General features: G+C 40.8%; 1 protein-coding gene across 4 annotated transcripts in view; it reads left to right on the top strand.

Moving 5' to 3' along the window:
* LOC118372250 (vitamin D3 receptor A-like) overlaps positions 1-15,307 on the top strand; it is an 81,587-nt gene that overhangs the window by 21,909 nt on the left and 44,371 nt on the right. The window contains exon 1 of one of the 4 annotated variants that reach the window (XM_035758065.2): positions 7,570-7,736. The exons of the other annotated variants lie outside the window; for them this stretch is intronic. The gene's annotated coding sequence lies outside the window, so the exon portion shown is untranslated. Of the gene's footprint in view, positions 1-7,569; positions 7,737-15,307 lie in introns of those variants that run through there. 4 annotated transcript variants of the gene reach the window in all.

Genomic DNA, 15,307 nt, shown 5'->3' with positions numbered 1-15,307 from the left:
TAGTGTTTACTTGCGTACTATTGTTTGTACAGATGAACATGGTACCTTTAGGCATTTGGAAATTGCCTAAAGGTACCAGTGAAATAATCTGTCTGTAAACAATTGTTTGAAGAATTACTTGTCATGCACAAAGTAAATGACCTAACCAACTTGACAAAACTATAGTTTGTTAACAAGAAATGTGTGGAGTGGTTGAAAAATGAGTTTTAATGACTCCAACCTAAGTGTATGTAAACTTCCGACTTCAACTCTGTAATGTCAGAAATTAGCACTGAATGCTGCTGATTCCTTCCTGTCTCTTCTCTTTCAGGAAGCTTTTTAGAAGTGAAGTGATGGAATGTAATTTCTTTGCATCTTTAGTCTGTCTCTCCATTGATAGAAGCTCTGCAGAAAATGATTCTTTTCAGTTACATTTTAAGCTTTTCATTCCATAAAGCAAGCTTTTCCTCTCACTTTGCACAGTTTCACTACATTTGTGAGATTCATCTATTTTTATTCAGTTTATCAATACATAATCAAATCTCTGCACCTCTGCATGCATTCCTCCCCATCTGAAATGGGCTCTGCATCAATACTCCTAGAAAGGGTAACCTTGTGTCAGTGTCACCACTCCAGCTCAAGACCGCTAGTCGAGAAAATATGATTGCTAGAAAAATGATTTATGACGAAGCCAAAGTGTCAAATGCCAAGGTCTCCAGAAGACTACTGTGGACATGTAGGACCGCTCAGTTCTCTGGGTCCTCATGCTAACCCAAATGCAGCCTACAGGATACAAATGTAAATCTTCTATCAATGAAATAACTGCACATGACCTTTAAAAAAAATAATTCTACACTATTTTCATTTGAGTAAGACCTACAGTGCCTTAAAAGTATTCACACCTCTTGACTTTGTTCGTTTTACAGCCTGAATTTAAAATGGATTAATGTGTTTGTCATTGGCCTACACACAATACCCCATAATGTAAAAGTGGAATTCTGAATTATTTTTTACAAATGAGTTAAAAATGAAAGGCTGGAATATCTGAAGTCAATAAGCATTCAACCCCTTTGTTATGGCCAGCCTAAATAAGTTCAGGAGTAAGAATGTGCTTTGTTATGGCAAGTAGGTCACAAGATGCATGGATTTACTGTGTGCAGCAGTGTTTAACATGATTTTTGTATGATGACCTCATCTCTGTACACCACACAGTTATTTGTAAGGTTCTTCAGTCGAGCAGTGCATTTCAAACACCGATTTCAACCACGAAAAACAGAGGTTTTTCAAGGCCTCTCAAAGAAGGGTCCCTATTGGTAGATGGGTAGAAAGAAAAGCTGACATTGAATATCTCTTTGAGCATGGTGAAGTTATTACTTACACTTTGGATGGTGTGTCAATACAAAGATATTTAGGCATCCTTTTATAACCAATTTGCCAGTAAGGGATTTCACTGAGACCAATGTTGACTTTAAAACAATTTGAGTTTAATGGCAGTGATGGGAAAACTGAGGATGGATCAACAACATTGTAGTTACTCCACAATACTAACCTAACTGACGGAGTGAAAAGAAGGAATCATGTACAGCAGGTATTCCCAAACTGGGGTAGGGGGTACGTGCGCATTCTTGGCATTTCTTTTCTTCACATTTTCAAACTGTACATTTTATTTTTTACAACAGGGCTATACATTTGGGTGAGGTTTTTTCTCTCTCGCCGGAGTAGCCTCTTTTCCCTGCCAAAAATAAAATGAAACCAAAAGCAACAGATACCATTAATAAGAAGGGGCTCGAAGAGTCTTACTGTATATGGTGAGTTACCGAGTGGCTAGGACAAGCAAGCTCCATACTATTGTGGAGGGCTTAATTCTTCCTGCTGCTGCAGATATGGATGGGACAATGCTGGGGAAAGGCCAAAATAAACTACTAAACTACACAGACAATTCCTTCGTCAAACAACGCTGTTTCACAACGCGTGGCAGGAGATATTTTGAAACGATTACTGCTTTGCATATAAGCCAGTGAATTATGTCAACAGACATGATGGGCCTGGCACAGCTCCTGGTATATGTCTGTTACGTTTATTGGGGGGTCAATTAAGGAGGACATCCTCTTCTGGAAACCAGGACGACATGAGAGGATATTTTTCAAGTACTGGACAGCTTTGACATCAAATGGACTTTGGTGGTCAAGATACCAACATCTGTACTGATGGCGCAAAAGCCATGACAGGGAGACACAGTGGAGTGGTAGTGTGCATTCACACTGCAGCATCCAGTGTACCCAAGACGCTACAGTGAAAATGGTTAACTTTGTTAAAGCAAGGCCCCTGAACTCGTGTATTTTCTGTATTATGCAATGATATGGGCAGCGACCATGTAACGCTTTTACCACATACAGAAGTGCTCTGGTTATCACGGCGCAAAGTATTGACACATTGTTTTGAATTGAGAGACGGGCATAAAGTTTTCTTTACTGACCATAATTTTCACTTGTCAGACCGATTGCATGATGACGAATTTCTCACACCACTGGCTTATCTGGGTGATGTTTTTTCTCAACTGAATGATCTGAATCTAGGATTAGTGACTCTCCGCAACTATTTTTAAATCAAATTTTGTGTCACATCCACATGGTTAGCAGATGTTAATGTGAGGCTATGATTAAGAAGTTTGAGCTCTTTTCTGTCTGCATTAACAAGGACAGCACACAGGTCTTTACATCGTTGTATGATTATTTTTTATTTTTTTTGTGTGCAAATGAATCAAGCTTACGGATAATGCCAAATGTGATATAGCGAAGCACCTGAGTGAGTTGGGTGTGCAATTACGCAGGCACTTTCACGAAACGGATGACACAAACAACTGGATTTGCCCTTTCTTGCCCTGCCTCCAGTCCACTTACCAAAATCTGAACAAGAGAGCCTCATTGAAATTGCAACAAGCGGTTCTGAAAAAAATTGGATTTAATCAGAAGCCACTGCCAGATTTCTGGATTGGGCTGCGATCAGAGTATCCTGCCTTGACAAATCACGCTGTTTAGACACTGATTTCCTTTGCAACCACGTACCTATGTGAGAGTGGATACATGGCCCTCACTAGCTAAATACAGGCACAGACTGTGTGGAGAAAGATTTAAGACTGAGACTCTACAATACAGATTAATGTGCATCCTTTAAGCATCATTAACCTGTGGTTATTTGGTCATCAAAAATTGTGAATAACTCAAGTTTTATATGTAAGATGGCTAAATAAAGAGCAAAATTATTTATTATTATTTGCCTTGGTCCAATAAGAGCTCTTTGTCACTTCCCACGAGCTGGATTGTGACGACAACTCTTCTCATTCTCATGTTTAATAAATGTATTGTTTTTTGTGTGTGTGTGTGTGTGTGTGTGTGTGGAAGGCTTACAATGATGGTAAAACATTTGAGTCCACTGACCCTGGTTCTAGGAGGATTACACAACTGGGGGTTGAATGTTTGAAGGGGTACGGGACAATAAAACGTTTGAACCACTGCTATTCAGAATCAAAATATTCCAAAACATGTATCCTGTTTGCAACACGGAACTGACGTAATAATGCAAATAAATGTGGCAAAGCAATTAACTTTTTGTCCCGAATACCAATACAACACAATTACTGAGTACTACTCTCCATATTTTCAAGAATGGTGGTGTTTGCATCATGTTATGTGTGTAACTTGCAATCATTAAGTAATGTAGTTTTTCAGGGTGAAAAATAAAGGGTATGTGCAGGCAAAATCCTAGAGGAAAACCTTGCTAGTGGCAGGTAGCCTAGCGGTTAAGAGCATTGGGCCAGTAACCAAAAGGTTGCTGGTTCAAATCCCCGATACAACTTGGTGAGAAATCTCTGCCCTTGAGCAAGGCACTTAACCCTAATTGCCCCTGTAAGGTGTCTGCTAAATTACTATAATGTAAAAATGTTGTCTGCTTTCCACCAGACGCTGAGATGACTTCACCTTAACTTAAAACAATAACTTAAAACACATGGACACATCTAAGCTGGAGATGCTTACCACAAAGGCGGGGTATGTTCCTGTGAATTGCTGAGTAAAAATTTTGACTTATCTGCTTGAAAGTATATGGTGAGACTTAAATGTTTTTTTAGTAATGATCAATAACCAATTTGACAGAGCTTGAAGAATGCTGAAAATAATAATGGGCAAATATTGTACAATCCAGGTGTACAAAGCTCTTGGAGACTTACCCAGAAATACTCACAGCTGTAATCGCTGTCAGAAGTGATTCTAACATGTATTGACTCCGAGGTGTAAATACTTATGGAAATTACATTTCTGTATTTAATTTTCAATACATTTGCAAAAGATTCTCAGATGTTTGCACTTTGTCATTATGGGGAAAAATAAAATGTTGAATTCAGGCTATATCACAACAAAATGTGCAAAATGTCAAGGGGTATGAATACTCTATGAAGGCACTGTAACTAGGCCCCTACATGCAATGTACAGCAGATGGTGCATATCATGCCCTACAACAGTTCAAGACTCAAATTTGGTACATTTTGTTATGCTTAATGAAATTCAACCAATTTAGTAATTGTTCAATTACCTACAAAGATGCAATGAAGGGAAATTCTTGAAGGGTAGGTAGCATAAACGTAACATGGATTGCATTAGAATATGCATCAAAGTCCCAATGCAAAGTTGCACCTCATTTTTGTATTTTTCGAGTTATTACATAAAAAGATCTGTATTCCAAAGAAATGCTATCGGAAAAGTTTTTTTCCCCAGGTGCGATATAATATGGAGGACCCGGTAAGCCAGCCCATTCCATTCCCTATAATGCAGGGATCATCAACTAGATTCAGCCACGGGCTGATGTTTTTGTATTTTTGTTATTCTTGAGCTTGGTGGTCAGGGGGCCGGAACACAATTACAAATATTTTGTAGACTGCAAGAATCCCAAACAGATGTTATATTTGACTAAAACATAAATGTAAGCAAGGTTTGAAATTGTCTTTTTATTATGAAGCTGACGTTGCTTCCAGAGGCGAGTTTGGAACTCTGTAGTGAGTGTTGCAACTGAGGACAGACAGGCTTCAGCAACAACGCTTCAGCACTCAGCATTTCAATTCTGTGAGCTTGTGTGGCCTACCACTTTGCGGCTAAACCGTTGTTGCTCCTAGACATTTCAACTTCACAATAACGGCACTTACAGTGAAATTGGGGAAGCCCTAGCAGGGCAGAAATCTTACCCCATTTGAAGTTAACTTTTTTTAAATGGTTAGGGTAGGGTTTAAGTGTAGGGACGTCCCAAGGTTCCCAGATAGCACTAACCCTCGGTAAACAGCGTCAAGCACTCGTCATGGAAATGGCGGTGTTGAAACGTGAATTTGGACCAGTCCCTGACAAGTGACAATCCATACACCAAAATGTTGCTTCAAAGTGCTATTTTGTAACCTGCTATGTTTTTTTTTCTCTGAAAAATATTTAAATGACAGAGCTTGAGGAATACCCCACGCAAAGATAAAATTTAACGCACCATATTTTGCGGCCTTCAATAAAGGGCTGTAGTCAATGTTACCACGGAGATTAACGTTTCGCACGGCACTTGCTTTTACATTTGGGCATAGCATCCATGGTTTGCTACGACACCCCACACCCTACCATGACACTTCACGTAACTGTATATAGCCAGTGGACATTTTTGGCACTGTTGAGCTGTCAAACTTCTATCGGCACTAGAAGCACCATCAGTGCGTTTGCAGTAGTTCACTCCTCTTCGACTGTGGTGATGTGCATTAAGCAAACAATTCATTATTTTTGAATGGCTCTCTTTACTGAATCGAGAATCCTAATTCGTTTTTTCTGAGTGACTTGTTCATTTTAGTCGTTTGTCTGACCTGCTGGCGAGCAATGCATTCCGCCAAAAGTCGTTCACAATGCAGTCCAGTTGCTGCCACTACTAGACCCAGTAATCAACAAATGTACGTTGTTTTTAAATGACACTTTTCAGTCTCAGTCACATGACAGCTCCAATAAGCCCTTTATGGCAGAGATATGTATATAATGATGAGATGGTCATGTCTCCACCCTAACAATGGGAGTCGTTGGCGGGAAGGCAGGCGACAAGTTTATGTACAAAATATTTTGGCGAGAATGAAAGCACTAGCTTCGCCTATTCCTCTCTGCTTATTGTGAATGAGAGGCTTGTAGAATCATGACTCTTTCGAGTATTCAGTTCATTGTTCGCCAGTAAGGGGTCCTCCATGCTATGTGCATTACTTTCTCAAATTAGCGAGATTAGTCGAAAGATGTTATTTTGACTGAAGGCGTCTCAGATCAGTCAGTAAAAAGAGCCAAACTTCCCATCACTATCTGACTGGTGTAGTTGTGTTCGATGGTAGTGTCAGTCTTACTGTAGCGTGCCAAGACGATGTGTTTATAGCCATTTAAAGAGCGCGCTCTTCAGGAAAAATGTAATGCAATTTCTTTTAAATTCTAAAGACAGCGTTTTCTACATCTTTATGTAGGTTATTTTTTGGTGGATTAAACGCAGACAAATGCATCCATAAAAGGCTATCATATTCTGTGTTTTATTATGTTGGTCTACTGATAAATCGGTCAGGCTAGTTGAGCTGAGCAAGATGCAAGTCTACACTCTCACAGTATCTGCAACATGGGGTTTGCTTCACACTCTTCAGTGTGGTAGCCACAGGACCAAAACAGTGGAGAAGTTGAGCCTCACTCTTCAACGCTCTCAGTTGCGGAAATTGACCCACTATGCTGTTTACTTTCTGCATCTACATCCTATCACGGGGTCTACCTTTTTGAGTGGCTGAAGTGAAGATGAATGTGTTCTTAATCATACATCTCATCAAGTTGTCTATAGGGCTATTACTGCCATATTAAACACATTTTATTTCAGCATGCTAATGTTTGTTTGGCTTGGTGCCTTTTTTGGCTTAAAGTGAAGTTTTGGTTGAGTGCAAAGCTCCGATCTAAATCTGTTCCCCCTTTTAAACCAAGTAAACCTCAATGTTCTTGTTGGGTCCACCCCATTAGACAAAGTTGAGGTCTTTGTGCTGTCCAGAGAATGTGACGTTGGGGAGTTTTCCAAGTACGTTTATAAGAGACTCATCACCTGATTGTATCTTTTGAAGTGCTCATCCTCTGCCCCGTCTGTCTTGAGATGGTGTGCACTCCCCTACACTTTCCATAATCCGTTTTGTTTTTCTACTATTGTGCTGTAATAAGATATAAACCTTCCTTTTTAGTTAAGTCAAGTACCTACTCTTGATTTAAAGGCTTGTCGCTTAACTGTTGCAATTTCACTACCTAGCCTTCCTTTGCCAATGGCCATTTATTTAGATTAATGGAATTACATGGTAGTTTTATGAGCATACATTTGTACGGTCTTCCTATGTTATTAGCACATTTCTCATGCTAGTCTCCTATGTTGGGGGTAAAAGTGGGCCGCTCTCTTTTCTCCATGCCAGTTCTGGAGTTTGCCCTGCTGACCACATGAGTATGTTAAACATTAGCTATCACCACTAACCCCTCTGGCTTCACTATTGAACAGGTATAGACTGAGACATTACTGCAGCTGAGGGTAAAGAAGGAGAGCGGGTGAGGGTGAATAAGAAAGCCACTAAAACGAGGACGAGGGAGAGAGGAGAAGACAGGGATTTTCTCTCTGACCTTGGGGTATTGACTGGAGCCTGTCTGTATTTTCTAATTGAGGAAATGGATCCACAGACCCCTCTCTGAGTTGCTCAGGTCAGTGCTGCTGTATCTTACCCCGTTTGCCGAAATCTGACTGGCTTATCAAGACTGGCTTATCAAGACTATCTTTATAGTATACGGAACAGAAATATAAACATGCAACAGTTTCAAAGATTTTACTGAGTTAGAGTTCATATCAATTCAAATGAATTCATTAGGCCCTAATCTAATTAATTTAATTTGACTGGGAATACACATATGCATCAGTTTGTCACAGATGCCTTTACAAAAATAAGTTAGGGCCATGGATCAGATAACCAGTTCATATCTGGTGTGACCACCATTTGCCTCATGTAGTGCGACACATCTCCTTCGCATAGAGTTGATCAGGCTGTTGATTGTGGCCTGTGGAATGTTGTTCTACTCTTCATTGGCTGTGCGAAGTTGCTGGATATTGGCGGGAACTGGAACACCCTGTTGTACACGTCAATCCAGAGCATCCCAAACATGCTCAGTGGGTGACATGTCTGTTGAGTATGCAGGCCATGGAAGAACAGAGACATTTTCAGCTTCCAGTAATTATGTACAGATCCTTGCAACATGTGGCCGTGCATTATCATGCTGATACATGAGGTGATTGCGGCAGATGAATAGCACGACAATGGGACTCAGGATCTCGTCATGGTATCTCTGTGCATTCAAATTGCCATCGACAAAATGCAATGAGGTTTGTTGTCCATTGCTTATGCCTGTCCATACCATAACCCCACCTCCACAATGGGGCACTCTGTTCACAACGTTAACTTAAGCAAACCGCTCGCCCACACGACGCCATATGCATGATCTGTGGTTGTGAGGCCGGTTGGACGTACTGCCAAATTCTCAAACTATTTTTTTCTATGCGGCTTATGGTAGAGAAATGAACATTAAATTATCTGGCAACAGCTCTGGTGGACATTCCTGCAGTCAGCATGCCAATTGCAGTCTACTCTAACTTGAGGCATCTTGGGCATTGTGTTGTGTGACAACTGCACATTTTAGTGTGCTTTTATTGCTCCCAGCACAAGGGGCACCTGTGTAATGACACTTCTTAATATGCCACATCTTGGCAAATGAGAAATGCTCACTGATGAGGATGTATGCACATTTTGGTGCAGAATTTGAGAGAAATAAGCTGTTTGTATGTATAGATAGTCTCTGGGATCTTTTTCTTTCAGCTCATGAAACATGGGACCAACACTTTACATGTTTATATTTTTGTTCAGTATAGTTTTAGGCAGAAACCACAAGACAACCTATGTGAGGTGCTCTACCTTTTTTATTTCAGCAGATTTATTTTTACGCTTGGTCTCTTCAGCAGTTTCTTTGGGAGCTTATCTTGTTTGTGCATTGGGCTATTAAACAAGCCTGTTTTAGATTCCCAGCCAATGAATGTGTGAACACAAGCTGTCGCCCAACAAAGACTACTCGGTGAGCTATGAGCGGTGAGCATGGTGAGTGCTCATTGACAGCTCCACTCGCTGAATGCTTAGTGAGCCCTTCTCGTGCTGGAATGTAAGTGCCTAGCTTCTTGGGTTTTAATGGGCATGTGACTCTTCAAGGAAAAGTGATGGTGGCCAAAATAAAATCTTAGCTTATTTTTATCATTGCTGGACTTTGCTGCTCAACATTTGCTTTAGGCCAGTTTATTTGTTCATGGACTGTGGCTGCCTGCTGGGTGTTTCATTGATGTTTTGGTTCTATACTGCAATTCCATAATTTACAGAATTCTATGGATATTTGCTGGATCTCCACTCAGCAGATGAGTTCTCACTTGGGTTGAAGTCCGACATGAAGAGACCCCACATGACTTTCCAGTTTAGGTGGCATTGTTGTTCCCCACAGGAGGATCACTTTACTACGACATAGGCCTACTTTTGTATTTTGGCAAATTCCTGTCAGGTGTTTTGTTTAACATACAGTGCCTAGTGAAAGTCTACACACCACTTGCACAGTCTTCACATTTTGCAGTTTTAAATTAGGATTAATTGGGATTTTGTGGTTGTTCATTTGGATTTTTCCCTACCGTTCTACACGACCTACTCCACATTTAAAAAATAAAAAATAAAATTATAGAAAAAAGACCCCCAGCAATAAAATATTGTGTACAGTACCAGTCAAAAGTCTGGACACCTACTCACTCAAGTTTTTCCTTTTATTTTTTTTTACTATTTTCTACATTGTAGAATAATAGTGAAGACATCAACACTATGAAATAACACATATGGAATCCTGTAGTAACCAAAAAAAGTGTTCAACAAATCAAAATATATTTGAGTTTTTTTCAATGTAGGCACGCTTTTCCTTGACAGCTTTGCACCCTCTTGGCATTCTCTCAACCAGCTTCATAAGGTAATCACCTGAAATGCATTCCAAATGTAAAAGTACATTTGTTGAATTGCTTTCCTTAATGCGTTTGAGCCAATCACCTGTTGTGACAAGGTATGGGTGGTATACAGAAGATTACCCCATTGCTAATAGACCAAGTCCATATTATGACAAGAACAGCTCAAATAAGCAAAGAGAAACGACAGTCCGTCATTACTTTAAGACATGGTCAGTCAATACAGAAAGTTTCAAGAACTTTGAAAGTTTCTTCAAGTGCAGTCGCAGAAACCGTCAAGCACTATGATGAAACTGGCTCTCATGAGGACCGCCACAGGGAAGGAAGACTCAGAGTTACCTCTGATGCAGATACAGACCAAATACATGCTTCAGAGTTCAAGTAACTGACACATCTCAACATCAACTGTTCAGAGGAGATTGCGTGAATCGGACTTCAGGTTTGAATTGCTGCAAAGAAACCACTACTAAAGGACACCATAAGACGAAGAGACTTGCTTGGGCCAAGAAACACAAGCAATGGACATTAGTCCAAATATGAGATTTTTGGTTCCAACTGCCGTGTCTTTGTGATACGCAGAGTAGGTGAACAGATGATCTCCGCATGTGTGGTTCCCACCGTGAAGCAGGGAGGAGAATGTGTGGGGGTGCTTTGCTGGTGACACTGTCTGTGATTTATTTAGAATTCAAGCCATTCTTAACCAGCATGGCAACCACAGCATTCTGCAGCGATACATCATCCTGCCTGTCCTTCAACCCAAATATCTCCAAGCCTTATGAGCTCTTTTCTATGCTATACACATGAGGTTTGCCAGACTTTTACAGGATTGCACGGGGGTTATAACAGCAAAAACAAGTTAAAAAATAAATAAAATAAAGTTGTGGTCTAGGATGATGGTCTAGGATGTTAAGATTGGTGTACATTATTAGTCCGTATCTTGTTATACTATAGCTACCCTCCTGGCAGATGTGAATCGGAACGAATAGAATTTAAATCAATGATATGAACACATTTAGTATGGGGCTATGCGAAGATAAAGGATTTCTACAGTAGAAATGGTTAAAAAGTTGTCCTAGGTTCCACACTACAGTATACGTTCCTATTTAAAATTCTCAGCCTTTTTTGGGGGTGCTAAGCTAACATGCAGTATGGAATTGTTTTAAGATCGTCATATTATGGATTATTTAGGAATTTGATTTTGAATTTTAGGACTCCTTTATGTATAATTTCTTTTGTATTTATTTTATAAAACATTTAATTTGACCTTTTCGTACTATAGCCCATAGATACGCATTGAATTACATGGTCATAAATGGCTAAAAAGACAGTCAAAAAACTAAATAATAAGGAATATGTTTTTGAAGTGTCTGTCCTATATCTAGGAGATATAAGAAAGCTCAGGATTTGTTATTTTTTGTTGACACATTTAACCCCCCTTTTTTTAGCGGGGACACAACCCTAACCCAATGGGTTACCTGGAGATGACTCCCGTGACACTTGTGGAGAACACTGTTCGAGTCTTCCCTTTCCATGGTGAGGTCATTAGTTGGTAGACCAAACTGTTCAGACGCTACTGAAGTTTTCGTGAGGAGACCTATGTCTCATGGTCTGACAAACACTGCTGCAGCTCGTCGACGTTCCACTGCAGATGCTGATGGCAGACATGCAGTGGATTGAGACGGGGCCCGTGCAAAGAACCTGATATCTGTCGTATAAACTGACAGATTTGTATTATACTATTTAGATTGACTCAAGGGTGTGTCAATGGATGTTAAAGGATTAAAATTGCTGTCACTATTTTAACTTTATAAATGTAGTTTAGGAATGTAAAGGATTTCACATTGTTCCGACACGCTCGCTGGTGATAAAAATACACTGGGTTAAACTAATGGTAGACAAAATATATCAGTAGAGCCAATATAATAACTGGCTTATGAAAAAACTTCTCTTAGGATGCAATGTTTAAAACAAAAATTTGATCTTAAAGATCTATGCTCCCCCAATCTTTCTACCCCAGGTCCTCATTTAAAAAACAGCCCGAGCTATAGGTTGGCGACACGGGTGATTTTTAAAAGGAATGTCCTAGAAAAATAATTGAATTTGGTAAATTTGCAGTTGGCCTGAATGTGGTTATATGTGCATGCATATTCACTGCAGTGTACAAAACATTAGGAGCACCTGCTCTTTCCATGATAGACTGACCAGGTGAATCCCGGGGAATGCGATTATCCATTATTGATGTCATCCACCATCCACTTCAATCAGTGTCATCCACCATCCACTTCAATCAGTGTAGATGAGCCCTGCGACGTGGACTGTGTGCCATTCAGAGGGTGAATGGGCAAGACAACAAATCAAATTTATTTATATAGCCCTTCGTACATCAGCTGATATCTCAAAGTGCTGTACAGAAACACAGCCTAAAACCCCAAACAGCAAGCAATGCAGGTGTAAAAGCACGGTGGCTAGGAAAAACTCCCTAGTTAGGCCAAAACCTAGGAAGAAACCTAGAGAGGAACCAGGCTATGTGGGGTGGCCAGTCCTCTTCTGGCTGTGCCGGGTGGAGATTATAACAGAACATGGCCAAGATGTTCAAATGTTCATAAATGACCAGCATGGTCGAATAATAAGGCAGAACAGTTGAAACTGGAGCAGCAACACGGCCAGGTGGACTAGGGACAGCAAGGAGTCATCATGTCAGGTAGTCCTTGGGCATGGTCCTAGGGCTCAGGTCCTCCGAGAGAGAGAAAGAAAGAGAGAAGGAGAGAATTAGAGAATGCACACTTAGATTCACACAGGACACCGAATAGGACAGGAGAAGTACTCCAGATATAACAAACTGACCCTAGCCCCCTGACACAAACTACTGCAGCATTAATACCGGAGGCTGAGACAGGAGGGGTCAGGAGACACTGTGGCCCCATCCGAGGACACCCCCGGACAGGGCCAAACAGGAAGGATATAACTCCACCCACTTTGCCAAAGCACAGCCCCCACACCACTAGAGGGATCAGATTTTAGTGCCTTGAAAGGACTGGACTGATATGTCAACCCTTAGTCCCATTCTGATAATCACCCCTAAGTGAACCACAAATGTTGTCAGTCAAACCTGTCTAAGATGGCTGACGTATCAATCTTACTAGGAGTAACAAAATGGCTTGCTGCTCTAAAGGGGAGTTCATCTCCCTCCAATTTATCACACACTATGATAGTCTGTCAGCCCAATTGGCTATACCGTTGGACATGTCTCACGCTAGTTTTAATCCTAAAGGTTAGGTGCCAGTCTGTTTTTGTTAACTGTGTTCTGTGCTTATCTGGGATATCAGAATTCAGTCAATAATTTCCACAGAGAGAGACTCTGTCTTTTACTGTGTGCTAATCTGATTTGTATGTCTGTGTCGATCCTCTGACCGCTGTTCTCCTCTGAACTTTGAACTATGAGGGATGGCAAATAGAGGATGGGCTGAATGCACATTTTTGAAAGCTCATTTTGGAGATGGGACAGGAGGGGAGATTAGATTTTGTGGTCCCAACTGTCATCTAGTTAGTGGTAACAGATGATGCACCTTGACCCCGGTCTGAACAGAGCTACCATACTTCATCCTGTCTAGTTTTGGAGACCATGAAGACTACAGTTCTGTTTTTAGTTTGCTCTTAAATGTATGTTATCTGCTAATGGAATGGAATGTCATAAAAGCTTGATCAAAGGGAGAGATCCTAATATGTGTATGTACATAGTGGGGCAAAAAAGTATTTAGTCAGCCACCAATTGTGCAAGTTCTCCCACTTAAAAAGATGAGGCCTGTAATTTTCATCATAGGTACACTTCAACTATGATAGACAAAATGAGAAAAAAAAATCCAGAAAATCACATTGTAGGATTTTTAATGAATTTATTTGCAAATTATGGTGGAAAATAAGTATTTGGTCAATAACAAAAGTTAATATCAATACTTTGTTTATATATCCTTTGTTGGCAATGACGGAGGTCAAACGTTTTCTGTAAGTCTTCACAAGGTTTTCACACACTGTTGCTGGTATTTTGGCCCATTCCTCCATGCAGATCTCTTCTAGAGCAGTGATGTTTTGGGGCTGTTGCTGGGCAACACGGACTTTCAACTCCCTCCAAAGATTTTCTATGGGGTTGAGATCTGGAGACTGGCTAGGCCACTCCAGGACCTTGAAATGCTTCTTACGAAGCCACTCCTTCATTGCCCGGGCGGTGTGTTTGGGATCATTGTCATGCTGAAAGACCTAGCCACGTTTCATCTTCAATGCCCTTGCTGATGGAAGAAGGAGGTTTTCACCCAATCTCACGATACATGGCCCCATTCATTCTTTCCTTTACACGGATCAGTCGTCCTGGTCCCTTTGCAGAAAAACAGCCCCAAAGCATGATGTTTCCACCCCCATGCTTCACAGTAGGTATGGTGTTCTTTGGATGCAACTCAGCATTCTTTGTCCTCCAAACACGACGAGTTGAGTTTTTACCAAAAAGTTATATTTTGGTTTCATCTGACCATATTACATTCTCCAAATCTTCTTCTGGATCATCCAAATGCTCTCTAGCAAACTTCAGACGGGCCTTGACATGTACTGGCTTAAGCAGGGGGACACGTCTGGCACTGCAGGCTTTGAGTCCCTAGCGGCGTAGTGTGTTACTGATGGTAGGCTTTGTTAATTTGGTCCCAGCTCTTTGCAGGTCATTCACTTTGCAGGTCCCCCCGTGTGGTTCTAGGATTTTTGCTCACCGTTCTCGTGATCATTTTGATCCCACGGGATGAGATCTTGCGTGGAGCCTCAGATCGAGGGAGATTATCAGTGGTCTTTTATGTCTTCCATTTCCTAATAATTGCTCCCACAGTTGATTTCTTCAAACTAAGCTGCTTACCTATTGCAGATTCAGTCTTCCCAGCCTGGTGCAGGTCTACAATTTTGTTTCTGGTGTCCTTTGACAGCTCTTTGGTCTTGGCCATAGTGGAGTTTGGAGTGTGACTGTTTGAGGTTGTGGACAGGTCTTTTATACTGATAACAAGTTCAAATAGGTGCCATTAATACAGGTAACGAGTGGAGGACAGAGTAGCCTCTTAACCTGTAGTGACGCCCAGCCCGTGAACGGGACCGTTATCATCTGACACTAATTAGCATAAGGCAATGGACATATCTTCCTATTCATGAAAATCACAAGTTAAATATATTGGAACACAGCGTAGCATTTTGTTAATTACCCTGTAATCTCAGA

Source organism: Oncorhynchus keta, chromosome 27 (assembly GCF_023373465.1).
Source record: "Oncorhynchus keta strain PuntledgeMale-10-30-2019 chromosome 27, Oket_V2, whole genome shotgun sequence".
Lineage (NCBI taxonomy): Eukaryota > Metazoa > Chordata > Actinopteri > Salmoniformes > Salmonidae > Oncorhynchus > Oncorhynchus keta.
Note: the sequence above shows the minus strand (reverse complement) of the source record. Positions and strands in the feature narration are given on the sequence as shown.